General features: G+C 47.4%; 1 protein-coding gene across 1 annotated transcript in view; it reads right to left on the reverse strand.

Moving 5' to 3' along the window:
• The window catches only part of padi2 (peptidyl arginine deiminase, type II), a 41,708-nt gene extending 39,470 nt beyond the window's left edge, over nt 1–2,238 (reverse strand). The window contains exon 1 of the mRNA XM_038821892.1: nt 2,220–2,238. The gene's annotated coding sequence lies outside the window, so the exon portion shown is untranslated. The remainder of the gene's footprint in view (nt 1–2,219) is intronic.
• Nucleotides 2,239–12,102: the final 9,864 nt, after the last annotated feature.

The following is a 12,102-nucleotide window of genomic DNA, read 5'->3' on the forward strand; positions in this document are numbered from 1 at the left end:
ATCCTGTGTACGTTGTGAAGTCAAAGATATTCAAGCGCCTTGAAGTGCTTGTAGTTGTTCTGAGATCTCAAGAGTCATCACAAGTCTCCACAGGTGCTGCTGTCATGCCAGCCTTTCCTGAATGTTTAACCTAAAAATTTAAAGGAAAAGTGGAAAAGTGTCCTGGTCGTCACCAGGTGTTAGATGTTGTCTGTATGAAACACCTACATCCTCAGCAGTTTTGACTTTTTATTACTTTATCAGAATTACAAAGCCAGAGCTCAGAGTGTGGACAGGCAAACCCAGCACGGGAGTGTTGGATTGCTGCCAAGTTCCTGTTATCAGATGTCTGAGAATGATGTGTCTTTTGGAATATAGATTTGCTTTCAATCAGAGTTGTGTGATTTTCTTTTTAAAAAAAAAAACAGCTTCACACATTGTCTGAAGTTTTAATTTCCAAGCTAATTTTGAACAATTATTTTGAACTATCAAACACAAGTTATTGAATGTATGACTGAACCAATTTTGAGCTGTTTCGTGTTTCTCTACCAGACGTCATTTTGTCACCACCCTACTTTTGTTTAAACAAGAAACATGATCATGAACATATTTTATTTACCCATCTGCCCTTTACACTTAATGCTGCAATCTCAGAATTAAAACATCTGTGTTGTGAGACAGGTTAGTTTTACCCTACTGATGATTACAAAGTATTTGTGTCAGGGAAGTTTTGAAATGAAATGAATGAAAATTCATTTTAAATCTGAACTAATGAAACACCAGCTTGATCATATGTCATATGCATTGCAACTGTCATATGTATTTCAACTATCCTAACTTCCACTGAACACCATAAAACTAATATTTTCTTATTCTTACATACGTGATTTTGCACCCTGATTAAAATTCCTTGTGTATCAAAATTACCCTGGAAATGTCAATGATAACCTTTGAAAAGAAAAATTTGTTAACTACACTCAAACTATGATCTTTTAAATCACAATGTCAGACGACACACCACAATAAGTTAGATAAAAATCCTTCTGGAGCCTATTCTAAAATTCCAGATTATAAACCCAAGGTTACTTTCTGAGAAGATAAATCATAGCAGAGAGATATTAACATTCACAGACCAAGCATACACATTCTCACAGGTCGCAAATATCAGAGTAAAGAGACATAAATTTCACAATACAGTAGCTCAATTAAAATACTGAACAAAATCTTCCATTCTCCTTCGAAAACTTTATTTGTGTTATTCCATTTAAGTCAATTTCCACTGATTAATTTTAGAGGCATAGCTATTCTTAGAGACATATATTTCTTTGTGCAGATGACCTGCTTGCTGAAATGGTTAAATTTTTGTACAGAATTGAAAGTGGTGGAGAACTTGGCATGATGCCATTTTTATCTGTTACATGACATCAAACTTTATTTATTCTTTCCTTCAATGTTACTCAAATTTATTTCTTGTTCTTTAAACTGAATTCAATTTTCAATGTTTGCTATTTAACCAGTTTTTGAAAGAGATAGTACTGGATGTTTTTTTTTAAATTTCAAATGAATTGAATTACTGCCGAATTTATCTGGACGGCTTGAAACGATCTGAAGTTATTCTCGACAAGAATCCATTGTTAAGTTTCTAACCATAATCTTGTATTGACTTTCCTCCGCATTTTCCGTTTTGGGAGGGGGATTTATCATCCTCAGATATTTCTGAACAAAAGCTGATTGAGTGTTTCAGCCCCTTTCTGATCTTTTGGACTTTACTTCTTGATTTTTTTTCCCTTTCTTTTCCTTTGGACATGTTTAAACTTTTAGTTGATTTAAAATGTCCATTCCAGGGAGCCCATTTCTTTCCCCTCTCCTTGAGACATTTCAGGACAGCCCTTGGCTGTAATTGTTAGCAGTTTTCTGTGATGTCTTTGCCAGTTTGCACAATCTATACTGCCGCTATCTTTACTCGCTTTATTGCTATGCTTAAAGGAGTGTGAGCTCAATTCCTTTAAACTAGCCTGTTTTCCAAACGGTGTGAAGGCTTAATTTCAGTCATTTGTTCTTTTAACTGGTGAACTAAGATGATTCCTGCTTTATTTGTCTCATCTCACTTCTGTGTATCTCACCATTTTTCTCTGTTCCACAGGGATCACACCCATCTTTGATCATTGTTTTTTTTTAAACCAGAGTATTTTGCTCTTCAAAACCAAAAAAAGAAATTTTAAACTGACTCTTTTACTCACTTGGCCTTGATACCAGATTCGTTGGATGTTACCTCACTGTCCGTCCGCCTTACCGAGTGACTCTAATTTGTGGCAGTCAAAGGTTTGACTACTCGCCTTGTCCACCGGCTCGAGCGGCGTCTGGCTCAGCAAAATCCTTCCAGACTACACCAAATGTTAGGGGTGAAAATATTCACACGAAGGCCTGAGTATCAGTAAAAAAAAAAACCAGTTTATTATGTCAGAATTCTGGGAGACAAGGTCTGGGGACTCCGCAGCCCCTGACAGCACCTTATCCCACTTAAGCGTAAGCTCACATGGATTAATATACAGATTCAAGGCGGATAGTCTAATGACTTGGTCCTTGGCTGTTTTAACTATTCCTCCCTCCGTCAATTCTATACCCAATTTTAATGCATTATCCTGCCAGCTGGCTAACAAGGAGGCATCCTTCAATTTTTGACAATATTCCCTTCATAGAGCAATTAACTTCTTAGCAGTCGACCCTTGGTTATTTTCCAAATTAAATGTTGTGCTTCCATGACTGTTGATAGGTCTTTAGTTCCCCTCAGTGGCCATTTCCCTTCTCCTACATTTTTATGCAATTCCCCCGATAATAGTCTCAACTGCTTAGAGTGCTCCAGATACTGTTCACAAAGCGTTTGCAGTGCGCTGCCACCTTCAAAAGTTGTATCTAAAGTATTACCCATTGTACCCTTTGTCTGATGCCAGATGGTCCTTCCGATTACAATTTAATAGTGATCCTAGAACACTAATCCAATTTTGAATTTATTACAGGGTTATCCTGCCCTGTTTTTCAATTGATTAAGGAGATTACGTGTATGGTGGTTTATGCCAGGGTCCGCAACACTTTTTTGTTCTGTTTTATGTGTTGGTAAGCAGAGTTATCCGCATCTGCAGGGGATTATAATTTAAGTCACAGAATAATCGCACTCCGTACAAGTCAATTTACAGCTCGAAGTTTTGGTATGCTGTACCCAGCGAAACTCTGGGTCACATACCAAAACAAGGAATATTTATTTACAGCCCCTGCTGAGGCGAATAGGTTCGTCGAGGAGCACGGGCTGGAAAAACACCAGAGTGGGTAGGGAAGAGGGGCCCCTGGCAAGGAGCAACGACACGCCAACGGGTAGGATGGGGTAAGAGCGGGCAGAAAACCGTAGAGGCCAGGTAGAGGAGAAGCGAGACAACAACCTCCGAGAGGGGAGCCACCGTACTAGCAGGAAAGCTAGCGCCGGGGGCACGCAACAAAGCAGGGCTGCAGCGCACCCCCAACAGGGGGGAAGGCGCCAGGCAGGGGAGGGGGGGGATCACTCATCAAAGTCGGGAGAGCAAACGGGGACAGGAATAGGGGATAGAGGGGCAAAGGAGGGGTATACAGGGGAGGAGGGTAGAGGGAGAGACCAGGGGGGGGGGGCACACAGGGAGCGAGAGACCAGGGAGGGGAAATGTAGGGACAAAGGGACAAAAGAGGCCAGAAAAGGAACAGGGCTACAAAGTGCCACAACCAAGGGCTTGGAACAAGGAACCGCTGCAAGCACCCACCCAGTACGGTCTGTGGGCAAAGGGGGCCCCCAGAGTGCAGGGGACTACCCGCGTGGCGGACACACAGTGGACGGCCATGGCGGGTGCCCCAGGACAAGGGGAAACCCCGGAGCGCAGAGACCCGACCGCATGGGGAGAGCAGTGATAGCAGCCATCCTGGACGGCCCCCTAACAAAAGGAAACCCCGGAGGGCAGGGGCTCGTCCACCAGACAAATATGGTTAATCCCACAGGAACGAGGGGGCAGAAGCCCCCCACCAGGATAATCAGCTGGAACGTAAGGGGACTTAACGGCCCAGTGAAGAGATCTAGAGTCCTCACCCACCTCAGAAACAGGAGGGCCGACATAGTCTTCCTCCAAGAGACGCACCTGAGGGAGCAGGACCAACTGCGGGTAAGAAAGGGCTGGGTGGGACAAACCTACCATTCCTGCTATGGGACAAGGGCCAGGGGGGTGGCGATCCTGATCGGCAAGAGGACAATGTTTAGGGCGACAAAGACGGTTACAGACCTAGGAGGGCGGTATGTCATGGTCAGCGGGGCCCTGGATGGGGCGCCGGTAGTCCTAGTCAACGTGTACACGCCCAACTGGGATGACACGAGCTTCATCAAAAAGACCATGGCAGAAATCCCGGACATAGCAACGCATCGACTAATCATGGGGGGGGACTTCAACTGTGTACAGGATCCAAAGACAGACAGATCAAACCCCAAAACGGGGAAAACCTCAAGCATGGCAAGGGAACTCGGTCACTTTATGGAGCAGATGGGAGCAGTGGACCCCTGCAGGTTTGCCCACCCGGGGGAGAAAGAATTCTCCTTCTTCTCCCCAGTACACAACGTGTTCACCAGAATTGACTTCTTTGTGGTGGGGAAAACGGTGCTTCCAGGGATAGACAAAGTGGAATACTCCGCAATTGTGATATCAGACCACGCTCCACACTACATGGACGTGTGACTAGAGACTGGAAGGGCCCAGCGCCCCATGTGGAGGTTGGACGGTGCCTTACTAGCTGACAAGGCCTTCAGCGAAAGGATAGCGCGGGCCATAGCGGGGTACACGGAGAAAAACCAAAACGGGGAGGTATCATCCTCCACGTTCTGGGAAGCGCTTAAGGCTGTACTAAGAGGGGAAATCATTGCCTTCAAAGCGCAAAGAGATAGGGAGGAAAGGGTGGCTAGGCAGAAGCTGGTCGACTCCATACTGGAGGTAGACCGTAAATACTCCGAGGCCCCGACCGTAGAGCTCCTGGCGGAGAGAAAAGAACTACAAAGGAACTTTGACCTGCTCTCCACCAGGAAAGCAGTGCACCAACTCCGCCAGGCGCGCGGGGGCCCTGTACGAACACGGAGACAAAGCCAGCCGCCTGTTGGCACACCAGCTGAGAAAGCAGGCAGCCACCAGAGAAATTGCGCAAATCAGGGGTACCAGAGGCACGTTGGAAAAAGAACCAGAGAGGATTAACAAAACCTTCCAGGCCTTCTACCAAGAGCTGTACACCTCAGAGCCCCCAACGGGGAAAGCTGGGATGAACCGGTTCCTTGATGGACTGGACATACCAGTCGTGGGAGAGGGCAGAAAACGGGTCCTGGAAGCACCTCTAGTGCTGGGAGAGATCATGGACAGCATTAGTTCCATGCAGACGGGGAAGGCGCCGGGACCGGACGGATTCCCGGCGGACTTCTACAAAAAATTTGCGACAGCGCTGGCCCCGCACCTGCAGCAGATGTTCACAGACTCGCTAGCTAGGGGCACACTGCCACCCACGTTAGCACAGGCCTCAATCTCGCTGATACCTAAGAAAGACAAAGACCCAACGGAATGTGGGTCATACAGACCCATATCTCTGCTGAACGCAGACGCCAAAATACTGGCCAAAATCCTAGCCAAAAGGCTAGAAGACTGTGTACCTGAGGTGGTCACAGAGGACCAGACGGTCTTCGTCAAAGGTAGACAGCTTACCTCGAACATCAGGCGCCTGCTGAACGTGATAATGACCCCCTCCGGGGAGAGAACACAAGAGGTGATCGTCTCCCTGGACGCAGAAAAGGCCTTCGACAGAGTCGAATGGAAATACCTCATAGAGGTACTGGAGCGGTTCGGGCTTGGAACAGGGTTCACCGCTTGGGTAAAGCTCCTATACAACGCTCCCATGGCGAGTGTACGGACCAACAATACTAACTCCCAATACTTCCAGCTGCGCAGGGGCACCAGACAAGGATGCCCACTGTCCCCGCTGCTGTTCGCACTAGCAATCGAACCGCTAGCAATCGCGCTTAGGGCAGCAAAAAATTGGAAGGGGATCCGAAGGGGAGGCAGAGAGCACAGAGTCTCACTCTATGCAGATGATCTGCTCCTCTACATCTCGGACCCACAAAGCAGCATGGACGGAATAATCGCGCTCCTGAAAGAGTTTGGAGCCTTCTCGGGCTACAAACTCAACATGAGCAAAAGCGAGATCTTCCGGGGGGGGGGGGGGGGGGGGGCAGCACTAAAGGGGCTGCCGTTCAAACAAGCCCGACATAAATTCCGCTACCTGGGGATCCAAATAGCCCATGACTGGAAAGGGATCCACAAATGGAACCTCACCAGCCTGACGGAGGAAGTAAAAATGGACCTGCAAAGATGGAACACACTCCCACTCTCCCTCGCGGGGAGAGTCCAGACGATCAAAATGAACGTACTGCCCAGGTTCCTCTTCCTGTTTTAGATCCATTCCGATCTACATCCCCAAGGCCTTTTTCAAAGTGCTGGACAAACTTATCATGGCGTTCGTATGGGGGGGTAAAAATGCTTGGATCCCAAAGAAGGTCCTACAAAAAACAAAATCCAGGGGGGGGCTAGCTCTCCCGAATCTACAATTCTACCACTGGGCGGCAACAGCCGAGTGAGTATGGGGATGGATCCAGGAGCCAGAAGCCGAGTGGGTGTGTGCGGAGGAGGCCTCCTGCATGGGGACCTCCCTCCGGGCCCTCGCCACGGCAGCACTCCCATCCCCACCCAAAAAACACTCCAGCAGCCCAGTGGTGACAGCCACCCTCCAATCCTGGAACCAACTGCGGCAGCAATTTGGCCTGACCAAAATGTCGGACAAAGCTCCCATCTGCAACAACCATAGGTTCACACCAGCGCTGACTGACGCCACCTTCAAAAGGTGGAGGCAGGACGGGGGGACACTGACAGTCAGGACGACAGGATCGCAACACTGGACGAACTGACAGAGAAATTTCAGCTAGCTGGGGGGAACGAGCTACGGTACCTCCAGCTCAAAAACTTCCTACGAAAGGAGACCAGGACGTACCCACAACCGCCACGACAGACACTACTGGAAGACCTACTGGACGCATGTATCCTAGAGAAAGGGAACTGTAGCGACTTGTATGACCGACTGGTAGAAAGGGACGACACCGTACTGGACGCAACAAGAAGGAAGTGGGAGGACGACCTGGGGACTGAGATAGGGTGGGGACTCTGGAGCGAAGCACTACATAGGGTCAACTCCACCTCCACGTGCGCAAGGCTCAGCCTGACGCAACTAAAAGTAGTACATAGAGCCCACTTAACAAGAAACCGTATGAGTAGGTTCTTCCCGGAGGTGGAGGACAGATGTGAACGGTGCCAAAGAGGCCCGGCCAACCACGCCCACATGTTCTGGTCTTGCCCCAGACTTGTGGAGTACTGGGCAGCCTTCTTCGAGGCTATGTCCAAAGTGGTGGGGGTGAGGGTGGAGCCATGCCCGATAGTGGCGGTCTTCGGGGTTTCACACCAGCCAGATCTGTTCCTGGGGAGGAGGGCGGATGCCCTTGCCTTTGCCTCCCTGATCGCCCGCCGTAGAATCCTGTTTGGCTGGCGGTCAGCAGCACCGCCCAGAGCTGCAGACTGGCTGTCCGACCTCTCGGAATCTCTCCAAATGGAGAAAATCAAATTCGCCATCCGAGGGTCGGACGACGGCTTCCACAGAACGTGGGAGCCATTTATGCAATTGTTCCGGGACCTGTTTGTGGCCAACATACAAGAGGAAGAATAGTCGGGTGGCCAAGAATCAGGGGAAAATGGACGGGAATCGGGGGAAGGTGGCCAGTGGGGGTGGAGGGGCAGGGGGCTACGGGTTCGTTATGGGGGTTTGATGGCTAGCTAAGGCCCAAAACCAAACTGTAAATAAATGCCTATAAACATGTGCCTCGGCCATATTGGGGAATGTAAAATATGTATGCCGGCTAAAGGGGGGGGGGCGGCCACAGTTGTTATTACGAAGATGCTTACCTGTAAATATATATGTTAATTTTTGCATGTTTTTTTTTCTCTCTCTAATAATTTGTAATTTGTTCAATATAAAACATGAAAACTCAATAAAAAACATTTATAAAAAAAAAAAATTTACAGCTCGAAGGTGACACCGTAAATATTCTACGTCACCCGCCTTACAAGGTTAACAGGAACTTTTATCGCGAAGGTTTTGGGTAATAACAAAGATCATGTTGGCATTGATATCTCTTTACCTCTTTTAACTATTTCTTAGGGACTCCAACCCTTGCAGAGGATTCTAACCTCAGATACTCTAACCCAAGCTCTTTTACTTTCTGGGGTTCGCCGGACTAACCTGAATCTCGTAGGGACGTCTCCAGCAGTAGGCACAGGCTCGCGACCGGGACAGCGAAGGGGAAAAACCAAAGTGGTAAAAAATACTCACATTTGGGGGCCCTATTTCCCCTACGCGTCCGGAGACGATCTGTCGCTTACACCATCTGCTTCTGTCGATGCACCAGAGATCCCTGTATGGGCCACCAAATGAGAATTCCTAACTTTCAGTCCGGATGCAAGTATCAGTCGAACACCAGATAACTTCAATGATTCTTTTATTCACCACGGGGCTACACCAGTGTAACTCTGAGTTACAGCAAGTGAAGGCAATTTTCTTTCAGTTACAGTTAATTATATACTTGTACAAAACCCCTCAAACCCCTCCTTCATATATTTCTTTCTTTCAATAGCCACACAGTTAGTTCATTAGCTACATAGCATAGCAATTTTTATCTCAGAAGGAGTAACTCATCCCCCAGCTGCGTCTCGTTCTCGCAGCCAGTCACAGCCAGGATCGCGATAAGGCCATACCAAGCCGAACACAGAAGCAATTCATCTCACAAGGCACATACACATATTACACAAACCTTGACATTCCATTTCCCATCAAGCTCTGATTCTAACTTGACATTCCATTTCCCATCAAGCTCTGATTCTAACTTGAGCCAAACTCTCAGCCACTTCCAGAATATAAAATGGACGCTCGCAAAGAATATAAGGAACTGTGGATAGTGCTAGAAAACAAGCAGGCACAGAAGCCTGAATGTATATTTGGGAAACAGCTCCCAGACGGAATTGAAACTATAGGTCGATTAGCATATTGATGGCCCATCTCCTGGAACAAAGGAAGGACACTCAAGTAACCGATACTATTGCAGACATCCCAGTGCCAGAAAGACACAAACAAAGCAAGGCCAATGGCCACCAAAGACATGCCCAGCCATCAGAGCACCCACCCTTTCATTGGTCAAGATCAATACCAGTAATCGAGAAGCGGCCCAATTAATTGGGGCCAAGTTTAAGGCCTGCCTAAAAGTGAGCGAAGCCCCTCCGGGCATAAGAAGGAACCCCCATGAGAGATTCGCTCTCTTGGACTTGGCTCTCAAAGTGGAGAGACCCGTCCACCAGCATCACCAGAAGCAAGTAAGTTCAAGGTCAACGCTCGCTACCAGACGGACGACCTTAGCTGTTCTCCTGTACCTCTTCGAACCCAACAACCTCCTATCCGAACAACGGCCATTGTTCCTCTTACTGAGTGGGCACCTGAAGTTAAGTATAGGTGTTAGCGTTAGCGATAGTTTAGTTTGTAATACTTTGTGCATGGGTAGATCTTACTGTGTGTGTAAATAAATAGTATTGACTTTGAACTAACTAACTGGTGTATTGGCTCTTTGATCAGTATTCGGGTCGAACCTTGTGGCGGTATCGAGAGATACCTGGCGACTCTAAGTGTAAACATAATTAGGATTAAGGAAGGTAACCATATTGACTGCTATTTTTATAGCAAGTAAACAGCAACATTACTGGTGATATCTGACGGGACTCGACCTAGAAGTGGCTTTGTCACTCCGAGAACACCCAAATTTGAATTAGAATCCAATTGGAAAAAGAAAAACCACAAGCGCAAGACCAATACTGATCAAACCTTTATTCCTTTAGCGTGTGCATGGGTAGTTATTATAATTGTATTATAATAAACTCTAGTTGTTTGGACTTACTAATTGGTGTACGGTTGTATTGCTTTGAACTTCACCTTGAAGCTTGTGGCGGTGTCTTAACGGCACCTGGCGACTCCAGAGCGTAGAACAAGAAACAGAGCTAAGGTGAGTGTTAAGCACACTCACCCAGAACGAGCAACAGTTATTTGCATGCGTACTGACAGGGATAGGTAAACCTGAGAGATTTTGTTGCGTAAAACTGTTGGGAGTTTTGTAGGCTGGAAAATAGCGTAAGCCTTACCCGTGTTTACATCACCATTCTATTCCCCCCTGTTCCAAATTCGGTTAGGAACCCCAGAGATAGCGATAGAAATGGCAATGAAGGCAATGGAACGCCTTACGAACCCCCAGGAATTTGAGGTGCCAGCGACCAGTAGACTAGGACAATGTCCCATATGGGGAGATTAGAAAATACCTCCACGGGAAAGGATGGCCCCTTAGGAGTGAATTTTGTGCGAATGATGAAACAGGTCCCGGAAGTATAGGGCATACTTGGTGGGAGAACCTGACAGAGATCCGTAAGAAGAGGTTAGGGAAAGCTCTCAAGCTGATGGCAATTATGTCCTGCTTGGCACAATTGCACGGCATAGAGGAGGTCGTGAGGACGCTCTGCAGAGAGATTGAAGAGAGAGAGAGATAAGAACAATGAGGGAGACGTGAGTGAGTATGAGAAAGAAAACAGGGAACTGCGAGCAGTTAGTGGCGAAGGACAAGGAGATGGAGGATGTCAAACGGGCACACCAATCTTGTCTCACCCATTTAAGCAGCTTTCAGTCGCAATATGATAAGGCCTACCAAGACACGCAATGCACGGTATTGGTAAGAGAGGAAACAGAAGACCAAGTTGAGAAGTTACAGAAACAATGTAATGATCTAAAAGCAGCCCTACGAGCACTCCTCACTTCCACGACGGAACAAATTGAGCTTGGTAGATCACGCAAAATGTCGGAAGCAAATTGCAGACCTGCAATCTCTGCTTTCTGTAAAAATGGATTCCAGAGCACGACCCCAGTCAGACAAAGAAAATGGCCCCGATTGGCAGGAGTTAAATGAGACTGCCCATAGATATGTACATGACACATGTACACAGGACAAGCCACAGAAAAGGAACAGGCAGAGCACAATCCTATGAGCCCTGTTACCACACAGCGCAGGGCCACAACAGACAGAGACCCAGACTTTCTGTACACCATTCGATTGACCGTCACTTAATTAAGGGATGCGTGCGATAAGATAACACCGTTCCAACCCACAGCGGACTCACACCATTATTTCGCAAGAGTTAAACACCAGGCGACCATGTACGGCCTGGATGAAAAGGAGCAAGTGAAGCTCACAGTTTTGAGCCTCGACCCCTCAGTCATGGCAGCCTTTCCCGACCACAGAATGTAGGAGGAGGCACCCTCCAAGAAATGCATGCAGCGATCCTAGATGCGATTGGCTACAACAAAGGAGATCCTGTAGAAGGCCTAAACAAATGTAGGCAGAAAAAGACAGAGCACCCCACAGTGTTTGCTGGATGCTTGTGGATTCATTTCAGAGCCAGCGGTATTTGGAGAGTTAGCCCGTGACCATTTAAGCCCAGACAATATTGACAAATGGACTCTAATCCTAGTCTCTCAAGCGACAGAAGCAGGACAGAGAGCTTGCGCAAATTACGACCCCTCAGACAAAACCCACAATGAGAAATGGGTACTAAAGAGATTGTCCCGCGCTTGGGCATAGTCCATGCAGGGAAAATCAGCTTGTGGTAAAGCAGAGGAAGAGCAGGCAGATGCGAACATGCATCCAGTTAGGACGCACCAGAACCCCGCATGGGTAAATGAGGGAAGAAACGGCCCACAGCAAACTAAATCCCACGAATGTTACAATCTTGGACAATTAGGACACTACGCACGAGAGTGCAATGTGCCCCAGAAGCAGCAGCAAAACCAGCAGACAGGCACCCTGAATAAGGATAGGGCCAAGCCAATCCATAGTATTAGCGCCCGTTCTGATAAAACAGATATGAACTGCACCAATTGACGGCGTTTGGACTC

The sequence above is a fragment of the Scyliorhinus canicula genome, chromosome 16 (genome assembly GCF_902713615.1).
Source record: "Scyliorhinus canicula chromosome 16, sScyCan1.1, whole genome shotgun sequence".
Lineage (NCBI taxonomy): Eukaryota > Metazoa > Chordata > Chondrichthyes > Carcharhiniformes > Scyliorhinidae > Scyliorhinus > Scyliorhinus canicula.